The 17,662-nt window shown below is 44.4% G+C and overlaps 1 protein-coding gene and 1 long non-coding RNA gene across 2 annotated transcripts in view; one reads left to right on the plus strand and one right to left on the minus strand.

Moving 5' to 3' along the window:
• Positions 1–3,479, plus strand: part of LOC140465710 (uncharacterized) — a 74,069-nt gene extending 70,590 nt beyond the window's left edge. Inside the window, exon 3 of the long non-coding RNA XR_011955151.1 lies at positions 3,299–3,479. This is a non-coding gene — a long non-coding RNA (uncharacterized lncRNA). The remainder of the gene's footprint in view (positions 1–3,298) is intronic.
• The window catches only part of LOC140465709 (plexin domain-containing protein 1-like), a 274,629-nt gene that overhangs the window by 178,634 nt on the left and 78,333 nt on the right, over positions 1–17,662 (minus strand). The gene's annotated exons all lie outside the window — the stretch shown is intronic.

The following is a 17,662-nucleotide window of genomic DNA, read 5'->3' on the forward strand; positions in this document are numbered from 1 at the left end:
GTCAGTCGCCTGAGTCGGGAATTGAACCAGGGTCTCTGGTGCTGTGAGGTAGCAGTGCTAACCACTGTGCCACTTTACAGTTTTGAAAAATGAGAGGTGCCCTTTTGAAACATATAAAATTCACAGGAGGCTCAACAGGATAGATGTGGAGAGTTTCTTATTTCTGTAATCTCCTTCAGGCCTACAAAGCTCTAAGATACAGTCATTGTCATAGAGGAAAACAGCACACAGACCATGTTTGATTTTTCTTTCTTTAGTCATTCACGGGATGAGGGTGTTGCTGGCTAGGCCAGCATTTATTCCCCATCCCTAATTGCCCAGAAAGCAGTAACAGTCAACCACATTGCTGTGGGTCTGGAGTCACATGGAGGCCAGACTAGGTAAGGATGGCAGTTTCCTTCCCTAAAGGACTTTAATGACCCAAATGGGTTTTCCCTAACAGTCAACAATGGTCATTATTAGACAACTAATTCCAGGATTTTATTGAATTCAAACTCCACTGTCTGACATGGTGGGATTCAAACAGAGACTTCAGGATGTTACCGGGGTCTCAGATTAACGATCCAGCGATAACACCACTATCCCTCTCCTTCGATGTTGGCCTTGATGTTTACTTTCAAGGGGATTAAGATTACTAACAGGCAGGGAACATGTTTATTTGATAATCAGGGTTATCAGTCTGTTTCTTTTATTTCTATTTATCATCTACAGGTTTTAAAAAAATACTCAATGTCTTATTAAGCAAGTGCACTAGGTAGTGCACTAGCAAAGGAAAGCAAGCCTCTCAGCGCCACGTGATTATTAAGCATCTGTGATTGGCATTACAGAAAATAACGCCAGATGGTTTCATTCTTGTATCTGGTGTCTATGGATTTGGAATGCACGCATCATCATTAAAGTCTGAAATGGTGCAAATGTCTGGTGAACCCAAAGCACGGTGGGGAGTGAGGTACAGTCACACTGCATTCACATCTCATGCAATGTGCAGCACAGCACCTGGTCCTGACCTGGGCACTGAAGAACACTTTGGATCCTCCAGTCAAAAGAATTCTTGGGCTCACATTGCTCTTAGGCCACTTCTGCTGTTTCAATGTTGCCGGGCTGATTCATAAATTTGATAAACAGCTGGAAATCTCGGCCCAGCAGAGAGTCGTGAAAAGTGATTATCTTTGAGGTGGAGCAGTCTGTCTGCCCAAAAGCTATTTGCTTCTTAATGGAACTCACAACATTAGACAGATGCAGTCCAAAAAGGGGGAAAAAAGGACATGTGTTTGTAATAAATATCATATGTGAATATTCAGTAACCTTTGGGATTAACTTAGTTTGTTTTCTATTTCTAAAGTTATATTCTTCCGTTCTGGTACTTCACCCGATAAGTCAGATGCAGGTATGGTCTTCAAATAGAACAGGTGCATTACTTGAACATGGTCTGCTTCTGTAATTTAGTCAACATTTAACCTAACTGGACCAGACCTATAAACATTGTGATTACAACAGCAGCTCTAACAGTAGGTATTCAAAGGCAACTGATGTATTTCTTGCCTCCCCAAAACTTTTTCACCATCTATAAGGCACAAGGGGTCAGATGGAAACTGATGAATGTAGCACCAACAATATTCAAGAATCACAAGAATCCAGGACCAGGTCAGCCACTTGGATTGACACCCATCCACCATAAGAGTCATAGAGATGTACAGCATGGAAACAGACCCTTTGGTCCAACCTGTCCATGCCAACCAGATATCCCAAACCAATCTAGTCCCACCTGCCAGCACCCGGCCCATATCCCTCCAAACTCTTCCTATTCATATACTCATCCAAATGCCTCATAAATGTTGCAATTGTACCAGCCTCCACCACATCCTCTGGCAGCTCATTCCGTACACGAAGCACCCTCTGCAGAAGTTGCTGGAAAAGTTCAGTAGATCTGGTAGCTTCTGTTGTAGAAGAAATCAGAGTTAACATTTTGGGTCAAGTGACTCTTCCTCTGAGTTCTACCTGACCTGCTGAGCTTTTCCAGCAATTTCTATTTTTGTCCCTGATTTACAGCATCCATAGTTCTTTTGATTTTTGCCTTAAACATTTACTCTCTCTACCCCTATTGGATAGTGGCAACAATGTGTGCAATGTCCCAGATGCATTGCAGCAACTCACTGAGGATTTTTTTACACCAACTCCCAACCCTGTGATTTTCACCATCATCACAACACACATAGGAACAACACCACTTCCAACTTTCCCTCTAAGTCATAGGGAATATGTTGCCATTCTTTCATCATGACAAATTCAAGATTAGTCTTCCCAAAACAGCACTGTGTGAACAACTTCAGCTGTTCAAGAAAGCAGCTCACCAGCATCGCCTTGAGGGCAATTAGAAACAAGTTATGCAACAAAGTTAACATGTGTTATGTTTACAGACTTGGCTTCTAATATCATTGTGGAAATAGTGTGGTGATGCTGTGGCTTTAAGAGGTTATTTCGTCCTGATTTGGTTTTGAAGAGAGGTTATAAAGCAGAGATACCGAACAGTCGACCAAAACCACTCGAGTAAACAGCTTAGGAGCCCCTCGTTTTTATTAAAAGTTAGAAAAATGGAGGCAGTGCAGAATGGGTGTGGCCAGCTCTCACAGGATCTGCACCAGGGTTTCTAGTTTTTGTTAAGTTTGTAGGTTGAGCTTTAAGTAGTTGCTGTTGTGGGCTTGAAGAAACAGAAGCTATCTTTACCCACTTTCGGTTACAGCTAGAAGCTGGGGATTCCCCGTGCTGCTGGGTTACTTGGGAGACAAATTGATGTTTTCTGAATTTGTCTTTTTTGCCAAGGGTTGTTTATGGAATGTTACTATATTGAGATAGTTAATTAGTAATAGGTACTTATTATTCAATTATGTTTTCCAATAGAGTTGTTATTCTAAATTTCTTTCTTTGGTTGTGTTTTAATGACAGTGTTTAAATAAATTGCATTTTGCTTAACATCGAGTAGTTTGATCAGTTGCATCGCATCTGGAACACTTCACTTCACATTTGCCTTTAAAATAAGAAAGGTTAGGATCTAGGCTACCTTCCTAAAATATTTTAAGGGGGTTTGGTCTGGTCCATAACAATAGGAACATCTAAAAACTGATAGGAAATGTGAGAAATATATTCTTTAATATATTACTAGTCAATCTCTCAAGTGTTTGACTGGAGATTAAGGTGTTCCCTTAACACTTCTATTCTTTATTTGGCTGGGTTTCTCTGTTCTAGTCTGCCTCTCGCACCAACCTCTTTTGACTTTGCTCTTTCTACCTTTCTCTTACAGGGAGCCGATTGGGTGATAATGACAAGGTATGGTGGAAGATGAAGCTGTCAGAGGAGATTACTTTCAGATGTGAACAGCAGAGGCAATATCACCTGATCCCCAATCCCATTGTTCTACTCTACCTAACCATCCGTCTCTTTCCTCAAAATATTTCTGTTTGTTCTCAAATTTCAGTTCACCTTTCAAGTAGAAATAAATCAAATTAGGATGAGGAAAGAATCTGTCTGTCTTTCCCTTTATTTGTATCTTTCCCACTGTCTCTTCCTTTCTACCTTATAGTGATAGAAATAAGAATCTCTGCCTCACAGGTTAATGAATGAAGACTGTTCTTCACAGTTACTAAATGCAGTCAGACATTCAAAATCACCAATGTGCTTTTATCTTAAATTAGAGCAAAATGGCTTCCCTACAGCCTAATTTGTATTTTAAGGTTACATCCTCTTATTCTGGACTTGCTCATTAGCAGAAGGAATTTCTCTCTATCTACCCCAACAACTCCTTTAATCATTTTATACATCTTAATGAGATAAATACTTAATATTCTGCATTTAAGGGAATGCAAGTCGAGGTTAGACAAGCCACCCTGAGAACTCAACAGTACTGGCAAAGATCTGATTGGAAACCTGATGTCGTGTGCTGGTTGTGAGGGGACAGCAGGATGACTCATTCTGGGCAGACCAAGCTTCAAAAGACAAGCTGTGAAATTCTGACTTTTTTTTGTTTTTCATAGCAAAGATCACCTGTTTCCAACGTTGTAACATCACCTGGTTTTGCCAATAACTCAGTCTATCTGCTGGTCACCTGTACCTTTAGCATATCCACACTAGAGTACTCCAATACTGTCATCGCTGGCTTCAGGCAGAGTTAGATAGGTTCTTGATAAGCAATGGAGTGAAGGGATATGTTGGACAGTGTAAAGAGAAGTTGAGACTACAACATGATCACCTGTTGTTTGTGAAAGCAAAGTGAAAGGGCCAAATAGCCTAATCCTGCTCCTCAGTCTTATGTTCTTCTGTTTTACATCCTCTACCTTCTGAATGTTGTCAGTCCCTCAAAAGCCTCCAATTTAAGATTCCTATCCCATGGTTAAGTATTATAGAATATAGAAACGTGCAGCACAGAACAGGCCCTTAGGCCCACGATGTTGTGCCGAGACTTAATCCTAATGTAAAATATAGTAACTTAACCTACGCACCCCTCAACTCACTGCTATCCATGTGCATATCCAGCAATCGCTTAAACGTCCCCAGTGACTTCGCTTCCACCACGTCAGCTGGCAATGCATTCCATACATTCACAACCCTCTGCGTAAAGAACCTACCTCTGATGTTTCCTTTATACCTTCCTCCTAATATCTTCAAACTATGATTTCTCGTACCAGTCAATCCTGCCCTGGGGAAAAGTTTCTGGCTATTGACTCTATCTATTCCTCTCATTATTTTGTACACTTCTGTCAGGTCTCCTCTCTTCCCCCTTCTCTCCAGAGAGAAAAGTCCAAGCTTATTCAACCTTTCTTCATAAGGCAAGCCCTCCAGTCCAGGCAGCATCCTGGGAAACCTTCTTTGCACCCTCTCCAGTTATCTCTGTTAACTGTCTCTTAACTTTCCAGCCTCACCAGTTTCCAATATTTCTCACAATCTGACGATGGTTTTTCACTCAAACTCCTTCTTCCTTCAGATCTCTTGCCTTCAGTTATATTGACCCTTGCTTTGATATTCTCTCTTTGCTTCAGTCTCTTTCTCCACCTGCCTTGCGTTCTTGAAGATCCTGCTTAAACCCCATCTTTTGACCAAGCTTTTGATGAACATGTCTCGCAGTTTTGCTCTCCTTCCACCTCATCTTCTGCCTAGGAACCCTCCAACCACAAGGGATGAACTCAGATTTCTCCAGTTTCCTCACTTCCCCTCCCCCCACCTTGTCTCAGTCCCAACCCTCGAACTCAGCACCGCCTTCCTAACCTGCAATCTTCTTCCTGACCTCTCCGCCCCCACCCCCTCTCCGGCCTATCACCCTCACCTTGACCTCCTTCCACCTATCGCGTTTCCAATGCCTCTCCCCAAGTCCCTCCTCCCTACCTTTTATCTTAGCCTGCTGGACACACTTTCCTCATTCCTGAAGAAGGGCTTATGCCCGAAACATCGATTCTCCTGCTCCTTGGATGCTGCCTGACCTGCTGCGCTTTTCCAGCAACACATTTTCAGCTCTCCTTCCTTGTTGTAAATTTTAAAAAATAACCACATTTTTTTTTGTTTAAAGGTTTTTATTTCTATGTTAAAGGTGTTACATAAATGCAAGTTGTTGTTGAAATGATGGCATGTTAGATAATTTCACCATCAAGTCCCTCACCTTTGTTTCTGTGAAATAAAAATAGCCTGCTCAAAATAAAGACAAACAAGATGCCAACAGCAAATTCCAGTTCACTATCTTAATAGAGTGGTTCAGTTGGTTGATTTTCCTAAGCTAATCAAACTTTTCTCTTGCAGTTTATGACATTGCAACTAAGCTTGATTGAATTATTGCCTCAGCAATCCTTGCCAACCATCCATTATGTTAAGTGAACTGGACATTTGGAGACACATGACAAATTTGCGCGATTATGACTCCCTCTGACTTATTAAATATCCTGACAGAGGTGACTAGCCGTAAATGAAACTCAAAAATTTCAAAGAGGTATTTCTGATGCCAATGAACTCAAAGAATCTCAAAAAGTTGATTTAAAATAACTGGCAAAAGAACAGGAGGAGAAATCCTTCCACATGGAGGATTGTTATGGTCTGGAATGTATTACCTGAAAGGATGGTGAAATCAGATTCCAAGAAACTTTCCTAAGGCAAATAGACCCGCACTTAAGAGAAGAGAGAAACAGAGTTCATGTGTCAAATTCGATTCCATCACAACCACTTTCGAAAACTGTTTTGGTTTCCAAAGAAGTCATATCAAACTCAAAATGTGAATTCTGTTCCTCTCTCCACAGACGCTGCCAGACCTACTGAGAATCTCCATCACTTTCTGTTTTGATTTCAGATCTTCAGCACCTGCAGCATTTTACTTTCATTTGACCCACAAAGTGGGGACAACTTGTAGGACCGTAGTGAGAAAGTGGAGGGCTGGAAATTAACCAGGTAGTGCTTTCAAAGAGATTACACAGACATGACGGACTGAATGGACTTCATCTGTGCTGCAAAATTCTACGAGAAAGGACATTTCACCTCACTGATTAACCTTCCAGCATGCCAAAAAAATATCTTGTTTTCTTCTGGTAGCTGTTTCCTAAATGACCCAGGCCTCAGTTGCTCTTCTGCGCAATTAAAGAAAAGTCAAACTGACTTAATAGCTTTCCAACACCTATCCTTCAGAACCCAAAACCTGCAACTGAGGGAAATTCCTTGCGGACGAGGATACAGGAATAAGAGGAGGCCAATTAGCTCCTTGACTTGGACAGATCTTGGTAGTTTTGCAACCTAACATTCTTAATTTTATTTAAGGTCTTTCAGAGGAAATGGGCATTCATCCCAAATTGCCCTTGAGAAGGTAAAGTCACTGCTCAAGTCACTGCTGTCCTTGGGGTGGAAGGATACCTACACTGCAGTTGGCAAGCGCCTTCCTTGATACTGAAACAGTAACACTGAAGGAATGACAATACATCTCCAAGTCAGGATGGTGTATGGTTTGGAGGGGAACATGTAGGTGATGGCGTTCCCATGTATCTGCAGCTCCTGACCTTCTTGGCAGTTGAGATCACGGGTTTATAAGATGCTGTCTGTTGTGTAAGGGTTTCAGGACACTGGAGCAACTTTGTGATGATATCATGGAGCTCCACAACACTGAACATCAACAGCATAGAGTTAGAACATTCTAGAATGAGAGATGGTCTTGGACATAACATATGGAGAAGACAGTTTTGTCTTCAGCTAAGTCACAATCTGGTATATCTGTGATTACTACGAACAGTAGTACTTAGTATTCAGGTAGAATAAGTGTTATTATTTTGAACTTGGAGTCTGAAGGCAGTTCTCGACTTTGCCTTCTCCTAAATCCATCTGCAAGAGCCCAAGCTTACAATGTGGCATCAAGCCACGTGATAAAAGGCTGTCAAACGAATCTTGGTGAGTTACTGCAGTGCAACTTACAGCTCATGTACAGTGATGGAAGAGTGTGTGATGCAGCTGGTGTATTGCAAGGCAATCAGTCTGCTTTGTCCTGGGTTGTGTCATGTTAATTGAATATTGTTGGAACTGCAGTGGTATGTGGAGAATCTTCCATCACACTCCTGACTTGCGTCTTGTAGATGATGGACAGGTTTTCAAGAGAGAGGAGAGAAGTTACCCACTGCAGAATGGCCAGCCTATGACCTGCTCTTGCAGTCAGTGTCTGTGTGACTGGTCCAGTTTAGTTTCTGCCTTTGCCCCACATTCTAAGGTATTTGGCTGAAAGAAATCTCTAAATCTCAATTTTAAAAATAATGCTTGATCTTGCACAAGAGAATTCCAGACTTTCATCATCCTTTGTGCGAAAAAATGTTTCCTGATTTCAATCTTAGAAAGTCTTCCAAAAAAGCTGGCAGAAAAGAGACAGAAAACAGATCAACAATGTTCCAGTTAAGCGGTAGGGACAGCTTGAGGGACCGAATGGCCTATTCCCGCTCCTATTTCTAACGTTCTGATGTATTCGACATTACAATAATGACTACATTGGTCCACAAAGTACTTGTGGAGTTCGTGAGAGGTGCTACAGAAATGTACATGCGTGAAGTTTTTTTTGTGTCAAAATGTTACAGATGAGGAAAGAAATGGGTAGGTGTGGTGGTGGGATGTGAAAGGTCATGAAATGAAACATCCTGAAATACATCCAACCATTGTTAGCCATTGTTCACTAAGGGTAACATAAACTCTGCAAGAAAATAAATTGGGAAGGTAGAAGGTGGAGGGGAAGGTGGAACAGACACGCTTAAAATAGCAAGGATTTTTATTTGTAAGTAGTTCTCAAAAAGATTGAAAACTGCAGAAACAGCATCTTTGAAATTGGTTACCACAAATCCTAGGAAGTTAAGCCTTGACTCCAGGACAATTTCAGCTGGGAGCACTATTAATTGCGAGTTGTAGTTCAATAAACCATTCTACTGCCAAACCAAAGTGCGATGCGTCTGTGGAAAGGTCCTTCTTGCAGCAAGATGCCAGCACTAGTCTGTGTCATACTGTAGCAAGTTGGCGGATTAGAGTTTACTGCCTGAGCTGAAATTTCTTGTGCAGTTGTTGGCACTCAAATACAGAAAATGCTTATCCTTCTCCTAATTATAGCCATTACGCGAGAGGATTTGAAACTCAGTTCAAGCTGTCTGCATGGTTGTCCTCCTCCCCTTCTATCTCAGGAACATTGAAAAGGAATAGGCCATTCAGCCCACTGACAGATAAATCTCTGGAGGCTCCCTGCCTCCATTCCTGATGAAGGGCTTTTACCCAAAACGTCGATTTTCCTGCTCCTCGGATGCTGCCTGACCAGCTGTGCTTTTCCAGCACCACTCTAATCTAGACTCTGGTCTCCAAAATCTGCAGTCCTCACTTTTGCCATTCAGCCCATTGAGCCTGATTCCCCTTTCATTATAATTATGGCTGATTGAACACTTCAATGCCTGTTACCCATATTATCCCCATCACCTTGTATGCCATTGATCAAACAAAAATGATCAACCATGAAACATACTCAAAGACTGAGCCTCCACAGTGCTGTGGAGAAGGAGATTCCAACAATTCACCACACTCTGAGTCAAACATTTCTCATCATCCTTGTCCTAAATGGTATCACTGTTACTTTTAAATTGTGTCCCTAGTTCTACACACCCAACTAAGGGAAACATTTTACCTGTATCTACCCTGTCTATCCCTTTATGTATTAAGTAGGTTTCAATGGGATCATCACTCATTCTTCAAATCTCTAGAGATTCCAGGCTCAGTTTGCACCATCGCCCATCACAGCACATTCCTACCATGCTGGGAACAAACCTGGTGAAATATTGTTGCACTCTCTTTCTCTTTTTGGCAATAATATCTTTCTTGAGATGAAGAGGCTAAAACTGGACACATCATGTCAGGTACAGTCTAATTGAAGTTGTATACAACTGAAGCAAGACTTTACTACTCCTTACTCAAATCCTTTTGCAATAAAGGCTAACATCCCATTAGGCTTCCTAACAGCTTGCTGCACGTGTAGGCTAGCCTTCTGTCACTTATTGATGAGGATGACCTTCGCATAAACCAAATCATCCGCCAACATTTCCGCCATCTCCAAAAAGACCCCACCACCAGGGATATATTTCCCTCCCCACCCCTTTCCACCTTCCGCAAAGACCGTTCCCTCCGTGACTACCTGGTCAGGTCCACGCCCCCCTACAACCCACCCTCCCATCCTGGCACTTTCCCCTGCCACCGCAGGAACTGTAAAACCTGCGCCCACACCTCCTCCCTCACCTCTATCCAAGGCCCTAAAGGAGCCTTCCACATCCATCAAAGTTTTACTTGCACATCCACTAATATCAATTATTATATCCGTTGCTCCCGATGTGGTCTCCTCTACATTGGGGAGACTGGGCGCCTCCTAGCAGAGCGCTTTAGGGAACATTTCCGGGACACCTGCACCAATCAACCACACCGACCTGTGGCCCAATATTTCAACTCCCCCTCCCACTCTGCCGAGGACATGGAGGTCCTGGGCCTCCTTCACCGCCGCTCCCTTACCACCAGACGCCTGGAGGAAGAACGCCTCATCTTCCGCCTCGGAACACTTCAACCCCAGGGCATCAATGTGGACTTCAACAGTTTCCTCATTTCCCCTTCCCCCACCTCACCCTAGTTCCAAACTTCCAGCTCAGTAACTGTCCCCATGACTTGTCCGGACTTGTCCTACCTGCCTATCTCCTTTTCCACCTATCCACTCCACCCTCTCCTCCCTGACCTTCATCCCCTCCCCCACTCACCCATTGTACTCTATGCTACTTTCTCCCCACCCCCACCCTCCTCTAGCTTATCTCTCCACGCTTCAGGCTCACTGCCTTTATTCCTGATGAAGGGCTTTTGCCCGAAACGTCGATTTCGCTGCTCTTTGGATGCTGCCTGAACTGCTGTGCTCTTCCAGCACCACTAATCCAGAATCTGGTTTCCAGCATCTGCAGTCATTGTTTTTACCTTATTGATGAGGATGCCCAAGTCCCTTTGCACATCTACACTTTCTAACTTCTCACCATTTAAGCAATACTTTGTACATCTGCCCTTCCTACCAAAGTAAATAATCACTCCCCATTGCCCATCCCCGCTTTCCCTGAGCTGCTTCACTCCTCCCGGGAGGACGTGTAAAATCTGACCTCTGAAGCTCTGACCCTAGCTGTATCGTTCATTACCAACTTGATAGTGAACAAGAGTAATTCTGTATTCAAAATATTAACTCTGTTTCTCTTTCTTCATGGATGCTGCCAGACCTGCTGAGCTTCTCCAGAGTGCTCTGCTTGCATTTTAGATTTCCAGGAATGTAGTTGAAAGAATTTAAAAATGTAACAATCGTTTTTTGACTGTGGACCACAACTATACAAATGGAAACGAAGTAGCCAACCCACAAATTTCACAGCTGGGGTTACCCCTCTCACCGGGTTTTCCTCCTGTTCTTCCCAGAGCTCCTCCTACCCAGCAGTGACCACTCCCTGCTTCTGGCATAACAGCTGCTTGCCAAGGTGATTGGCTGATAGACCAGAAGGATGGGTCTCCCTATCCCCTAAAGGCAGAAGTCCCATTTCCAAGTCGTTAAGCTGCAGCAGCCCAAAGTGAATTATCATGGTAGCACAGTCAGGTTTAATGTTGGTGAGTTGCTCATTGACTTCTCGACTCAGGGGGTGGAAGCGGTGGCAAGGAATACATTCCCTCTAAACATACGCCCCCCCCCACCCCACATGCTCACACATAAACAATTTGTAGCATCTCCAATAGGGAAAATGTTGAGCTAAATGAACTGGAGGTTCATGCTCTCAATTTCATTCACCACTTATAAATAAAGGAGTTACATTTATTATTTTCCAATTCAATGGAAACCTCAATCTAGGAAAGTTTAGAAAATTCAAACGCAATGCATCAACATGATCACTAGCCCTAAGATCCCAGGATGAAGTCCTGGGCACTTATTAGCCCACACCTCCACCAGTTTGCTCAGTGATTATTATATTCCTTCCTTCCATTTCCTAATTTGCAGCTTTTTCTACAATGTCCCTTATAGATTAGATTAGATTACTTACAGTGTGGAAACAGGCCCTTCGGCCCAACAAGTCCACACCGCCCCGCCAAAGCGTAACCCACCCATACCCCTACATCTACCCCTTACCTAACACTAGGGCCAATTTAGCATGGCCAATTCACCTGACCTGCACATCTTTGGACTGTGGGAGGAAACCGAAGGAAACCCACGCAGACACGGGGAGAACGTGCAAACTCCACACAGTCAGTCGCCTGAGGCGGGAATTGAACCCGGGTCTCCGGCGCTGTGAGGCAGCAGTGCTAACCGTGCTGCCCACTATCCTTGAGAGCGAGAACTGTTCTTTTACACTACAATTTGCAGATACCCTTGTGCCACACTGCTGCTCATCTATTTCATCTTGATATGATTTTAAAGTGTTGCTTCAATTTATCTGCATATTTTGTTAAACGCACACAGATGGACATTGAGTTCATCTGCTCTCAAAGCAAGCCTGCTGTTCTGTTATGAGTATTTTCTGCCCACGTGTTGCCTCCCTGCAGTCCTTTCCTGGTGCTTCTCTTCATTCTGTTCAACTCACATTGCTGTAAAATCACTCAGTTGCAATTGTGGAACCATACATGGAGCCCCGTTCACAATATCGAGTAAAACTGCTGGGTATTCCAACAAAGGGGGCTTGACAGGGAATCTCTTCCCTATCTAGCAATTTATAACACAAAATATGGCAATAGGAATGGACCCCAACTGTTCCCCACATCTACAAGGGTGTGCAGGTACCAACGTGGTTTGCCCTTATATTGTAAAACCTCTGATGCTGTAAAAGACGTTCTTTTACTCTCTGAGCTAATTACTTACATGACCAAGGTAATTTAACCTTAACAAGGCTGAAACTATCCTGAGCTTTTAAAATCAATATCGGAGTTGTCTTCTCAATGGATTTTAACGAGAATGGCAATCTCCACATGGCCTAGACTTAATTGCCCACAACAACCATGGGTGATGTAAATGGCAGGGTTGGAATTGTACAGAGAATCACAGCAACTTCAGTGAGAAAAACAAGAGAATGGCAGCTGCCGTAAAGCAGAAACAAAAACGGAAAATGCTGGAAAAGCTCAGCAGGTCTGGCAACATCTGTGGAGAGAAATCAGAGTTAACGTTCCGGGTCAAGTAACCCTTCCTCAGAACTATTCTGAGGGAGGATCACTTGACCCGAAATGTCAACTGTGATTTCTCTCAAAGGATGCTGCCAGACCTGTTGAGCTTTTCCAGCAATTTCAGAGAAGCCAGGCTTTGATGATCCTCCCAAGACATTCCCTCCCTCTGCACCTCTTCCAGCCCTACAACCACCTAAGAATTCATCATTCCTCTAAATCTGGCCCTTTACACATCCCTGATTTCTGTGACTCTCCACTGGCAGCTGTTTGGATTAGATTAGATTAGATTATTAGATTACTTACAGTGTGGAAACAGGCCCTTCGGCCCAACAAGTCCACACCGCCCCGCCGAAGCGCAATCCACCCATACCCCTACATTTACCCCTTTTATCGAACACTACGGGCAATTGAGCGTGGCCACTTCACCTAACCTGCACAGCTTTGGACTGTGGGAGGAAACCGGAGCACCCGGAGGAAACCCACGCAGACACGGGGAGAACGTGCAAACTCCACACAGTCAGTCGCCTGATGTTAAACTCTGAAAGTTTCCCTCGACACGTTTCCCTTCGTTCTCTCCAATTCTGATGGCCATACCATCAGCTGTGCAGGCAGACCGTTGAGAAATCTCCTCCCTAATCCTTTCCATTTCTTTCTGCCTTTCAGAAGCTTAAGACCAATCTCTCTGAGTAAGCTTTTGGCTATCTGTCCTCAGTGGCATTTTAAAAATGCCACTGATATAATTTGTCACCATTTCCCAGAAGGGCAGTTAAGAGCGAACCACATTGCTGTCGGTCTGGAGTCAGCACTAAAGGCTAGACCCTTTAGTGATGGCAGATTTCATCACGGAATCAGGCCATTCGGCCCATCGAAGAGCATCCCACCCGCATTCACCTCATCCCTCTAACCCCACATTTCCCATGGCCAATCCACCAAACCTACACATCTTTGGATGACTGTGAGAGGAAACCCGCTCAGACACAGGGAGAATGTGCAAACTCTACCCAGTCGCTCAAGGGTGGAATCGAACCTGGGTCCCTGGAGTTGTGAGGCAGTAGTGCTAACCAATGAGCCATGTGCCTCCTGCTGACCTTCCCTAAAGGACATTCATGAACTTGAATGGGGATTTTATGGCAATCTAAATTATTTACATGGTCACCATTAGGCCAGATTTTTATTCCAAATATCTTAAATAAACTTAAATTTCCCCATCTAATGCAATCCGGACCCATGTCTTCAGAACATTACCCCGGGGCTCTGGATTACTAATCTGATGGCATTACCACTACACCACTGCCTCCCCTCATGAAACGCCTTGAGATGTGTCGCTATATTAATGGTGCTACATGAATGCAATTTGTTGTTGAAATAAAGTTGCCCTTTTGAGCAACAACAACTCACAGACTGACATAGAACCTGTCAAAGAGTAAAACTTCAGATTTTCCACTTGCGCTGTGTCATGCCAACACCAGGGAGAGCAAGTTTTTTAAAATTTGTTCACAGGGTCTGGGTGTGGCTGGCTGGGCCAGCATTTATAGCCTGTCCCTAGTTACCCTTGGGGAAGTGCTGGGGAGCTGCCTTCTTGAACCATTGCAGTCCATTTGACTTGGGTCCATCGACAATACTGATAAGGAGAGTTTTAACCCAGTGACAGTGATGGAGATCCCATGTATTTTCCCATCTGGATGATGAGTAGCTGAATGTGTCTGCTTTGGTTCAATTGATAGCTTTGGATTCTCAAGACCATGCAGTTAATTCCAAATCCAGGAATTGAACGTAGACATATAGGCTCACGCAGTCAACTGCACCACATCAACGTCAACTTCATCAGTTCCCAATCTCCCCACACTCCAACTCATCCCAGATCCAACCCTCCGACTCGGCACCAACCTCTTGAACTGTCCTACCTGTCCATCTTCCTTCCTATCTATCCGCTCCACCCTCTCCTCCAATCTAGCGCAATCACTCCCCCAACTGCATCTACCTCTCACCTTCCCAGCTACCTTCCTCCCAAGCCCCACTTCCACCCTCCTATTTATCTCTCAGCCCCCACCCCCCACCTCACACCCCCCACTTCCTGATGAAGGGCTTATGCCCGGAACGCCCACTCCCCTGCTCCTTGGATTCTGCGCAACCTGCTGTGCTTGTCTAGCGCCACACTCTTCCACTCTGACTCTCCAGCATCTGCAATCATCCCTTTCTCCTAGTGCAGTCACCGTAGCCCCACTAGAGAGGCAGCTGGTGGTGAGTTTAACCTGAGCGCTACCACACCCTCAGGTGAGGACTTGCATGGTGACTACAGTTGGTTGTGGGAATGGACCTCTGATTGCTGACATCACCAACCAGCCGTCCATCAAACTGAGCTAACCTGCAGCACTGCTGAAGGCGATGGTCTGGTAGCATTATCGCTGGACTGTTAATCCAGAGACCCAGGTAATGTTCTGGGGACCTGGGATTGAGTCCTGCTATGGCAGATGGTGGAATTTGAATTCATTAAAACAAAATCTGGAATTAAGAATCTAATGATGACCATGCATCCATTGTTGATTGTGTGAAAAACCCACCTAATGTCCTTTAGGGAAGGACAATGCCATCCTTACCTGGTCTACACAGGCAGGAGGTTGGAAGAACACAGCAGGCCAGGCAGCATCGGGAGGTGGAGACGTTGACGAGAAGAATTGACTGAAGAAGGTTACACCCGAAACGTCGACTTCTCCACCTCCTGATGCTGCCTGACTTGCTGTGTTCTTCCAGCTTCCTGCTTGTCTACTTTGGATTCCAGCATCTGCAGTTTTTTTGTCTCCATCCTTACCTGGTCTGGCCTACATGTGACTCCAGGCCCACTGCAATGCAGCTGATTCTTAACTGCCTTCTGGGCAACTACGGATGGGAAATAAATGAATTAAAGTTTAAAAAAAAACACTGAGAGAATGCTGTACTGTGGGAGTTGCTGGACATAAGAACTACTTTGAAGGTTAGAGGCCATCTCCCTGGTACACTGGCAAATATTTATTCCTCAAACAACATTGCAATAACTGGTGATCTGCTTGTCATTATTGCACTGATGGTGGGAATTTGCTGTGTACCAATGGCAGTCGTGCAAGTCACACTTTGTTGGCTCCAAGGCACTTTGGAGCCTCCAGAGATGATGAAAACGCACTGCGGCAACAAAAGTTCTTTCTTTCTTTTTTTTTCTGAGGTAACTTTGCTTGGAAGCTTTACATAAAAAGAATGGTTCGAATTAGCTTTTTGATTCACCACACAATAAAACCAGTGGCCACATCCCTCCCAGGCTAAGGAAGCAATGTGTGAGGCAGTACTCAGGAACAGGATTACATCAACCAGGACGTCATTGAAATCTTCAATAAGACAACCTGCATTTAGTTCAACCCCCCCATTCCCTGTGTTCCCATATTCCCAATTGGAATCCACCCATAACCTGGATCTTTGGAACTATTACTTTTTTTTAAGGGTGGCTTGTATTTTTCCACTTATTGCAGCATCCTGTGGAGTTAGAATAGAATCAAGTCCCTACAGTGTGGAAACAGGCCATTCAACCCAGCAAGTCCACACCAACCCCCAAAGAGCAACTAATCTATAATTACCCTGACTAATGCACCTGACCTACACACCCCTGAACATTATGGGCAATTTAACACAGCCAATTCATCTAATCTACACATTTTTGGACTGGGGGAGGAAACCCACACAGACACAAGGAGAACATGCAAACTTCACACAGATGGTCACCCAAGGCGGGTATTGAACCCAGATCCCTAGCACTGTGAGGCAACAGTGCTAACCACTGAGCCACCATGCCAAGTTGGTTAGCTTGGTTGGCTGGACAGCTGGTTTGTGAGGCAGACTGACAGCAACATTATGGGTTTGATTCCTGCACCAGCTGAGGTCACGATGAAATTCCCAGCTGCTTGACCTTGCCTCTCACCTGGAGATATGGCAACTCTCAGGTTAAATCTGCCCTGAGTTGTTTCTCATTGAGAGTTTCTCAATGAGAGTTTCTTATTAGAAACTCTCTGTTTCTAATGAGAGAGTGGCCCCGTCTCTGGATTTTGGCTGCCTCTGTTACTATAACTTCACTTTTGGACAATGGCACAAAAATCAAAGTGATAATAAGATCAGTAGACTTTACCTTCACCCCTGAGCCCTGCGCTCAAACACACCTTCACCCCAACTGCCACACTCTCATAGATCTCCATCCTGGTACTCATCACTGTCACCCGAGTGAGCTCAGACTCTTTTGTTTCCAGTAGAATCATTAGAAAAGGGAATCCCAGCTCCTGTTTCTCCCTCTCGGTTGGTAAAACACTGAGGCTCGGTACCCCACCTCCCTCTCTCAGTCCTGTGACCTATTTGTAAACTACAGGTGATGTCTGTACAAGGGATATTTCTGATCAGATCACTTTACCAAAGGAGTCAATGGTGGAGAAGGAATTGTGACAAAAAGACTGCAGATACTGAAATCCAAGGTGGACAGGCAGGAGGCTGGAAGAGCACAGCAAGCCAGGCAGCATCAGGAGGTGCAGAAGTCAACGTTTCAGGTATAACCCCTTCTTCAGGACACCTGAAACATTGATTTCTCCACCTTCCGATGCTGCCTGGCTTGCTGTGTTATTCCAGCCTCCTGTCTGTCTACCGGAGAAGGGATTGTGGCAGAAACAGAGGGGTTTGTGGAAGAAAACAGAACCCAGGAACAAGGCTGATACCATGGATGTCGAAAAGTGTGGCACCGAAAAGCACAGCAGGTCAGGCAGCATCCAAGGACCAGGAGAGTCGACATTCTTAATGAAGGGCTTATGCCTGAAACATCGACTCTCCTGCTCCTCGGATGCAGCCTGACCTGCAGTGCTTTTCCAGCATCATACTTTTCGACACTGACTCTTCAACATCTGCAGTCCTCACTCTTTCCCTGATATCATGGATGGCAGGACTGTCCTATGTGGAGAGATTGGTTTAACCAGACCAG

Source organism: Chiloscyllium punctatum, chromosome 42 (assembly GCF_047496795.1).
Source record: "Chiloscyllium punctatum isolate Juve2018m chromosome 42, sChiPun1.3, whole genome shotgun sequence".
In the NCBI taxonomy this organism is placed as follows: Eukaryota; Metazoa; Chordata; class Chondrichthyes; order Orectolobiformes; family Hemiscylliidae; genus Chiloscyllium; species Chiloscyllium punctatum.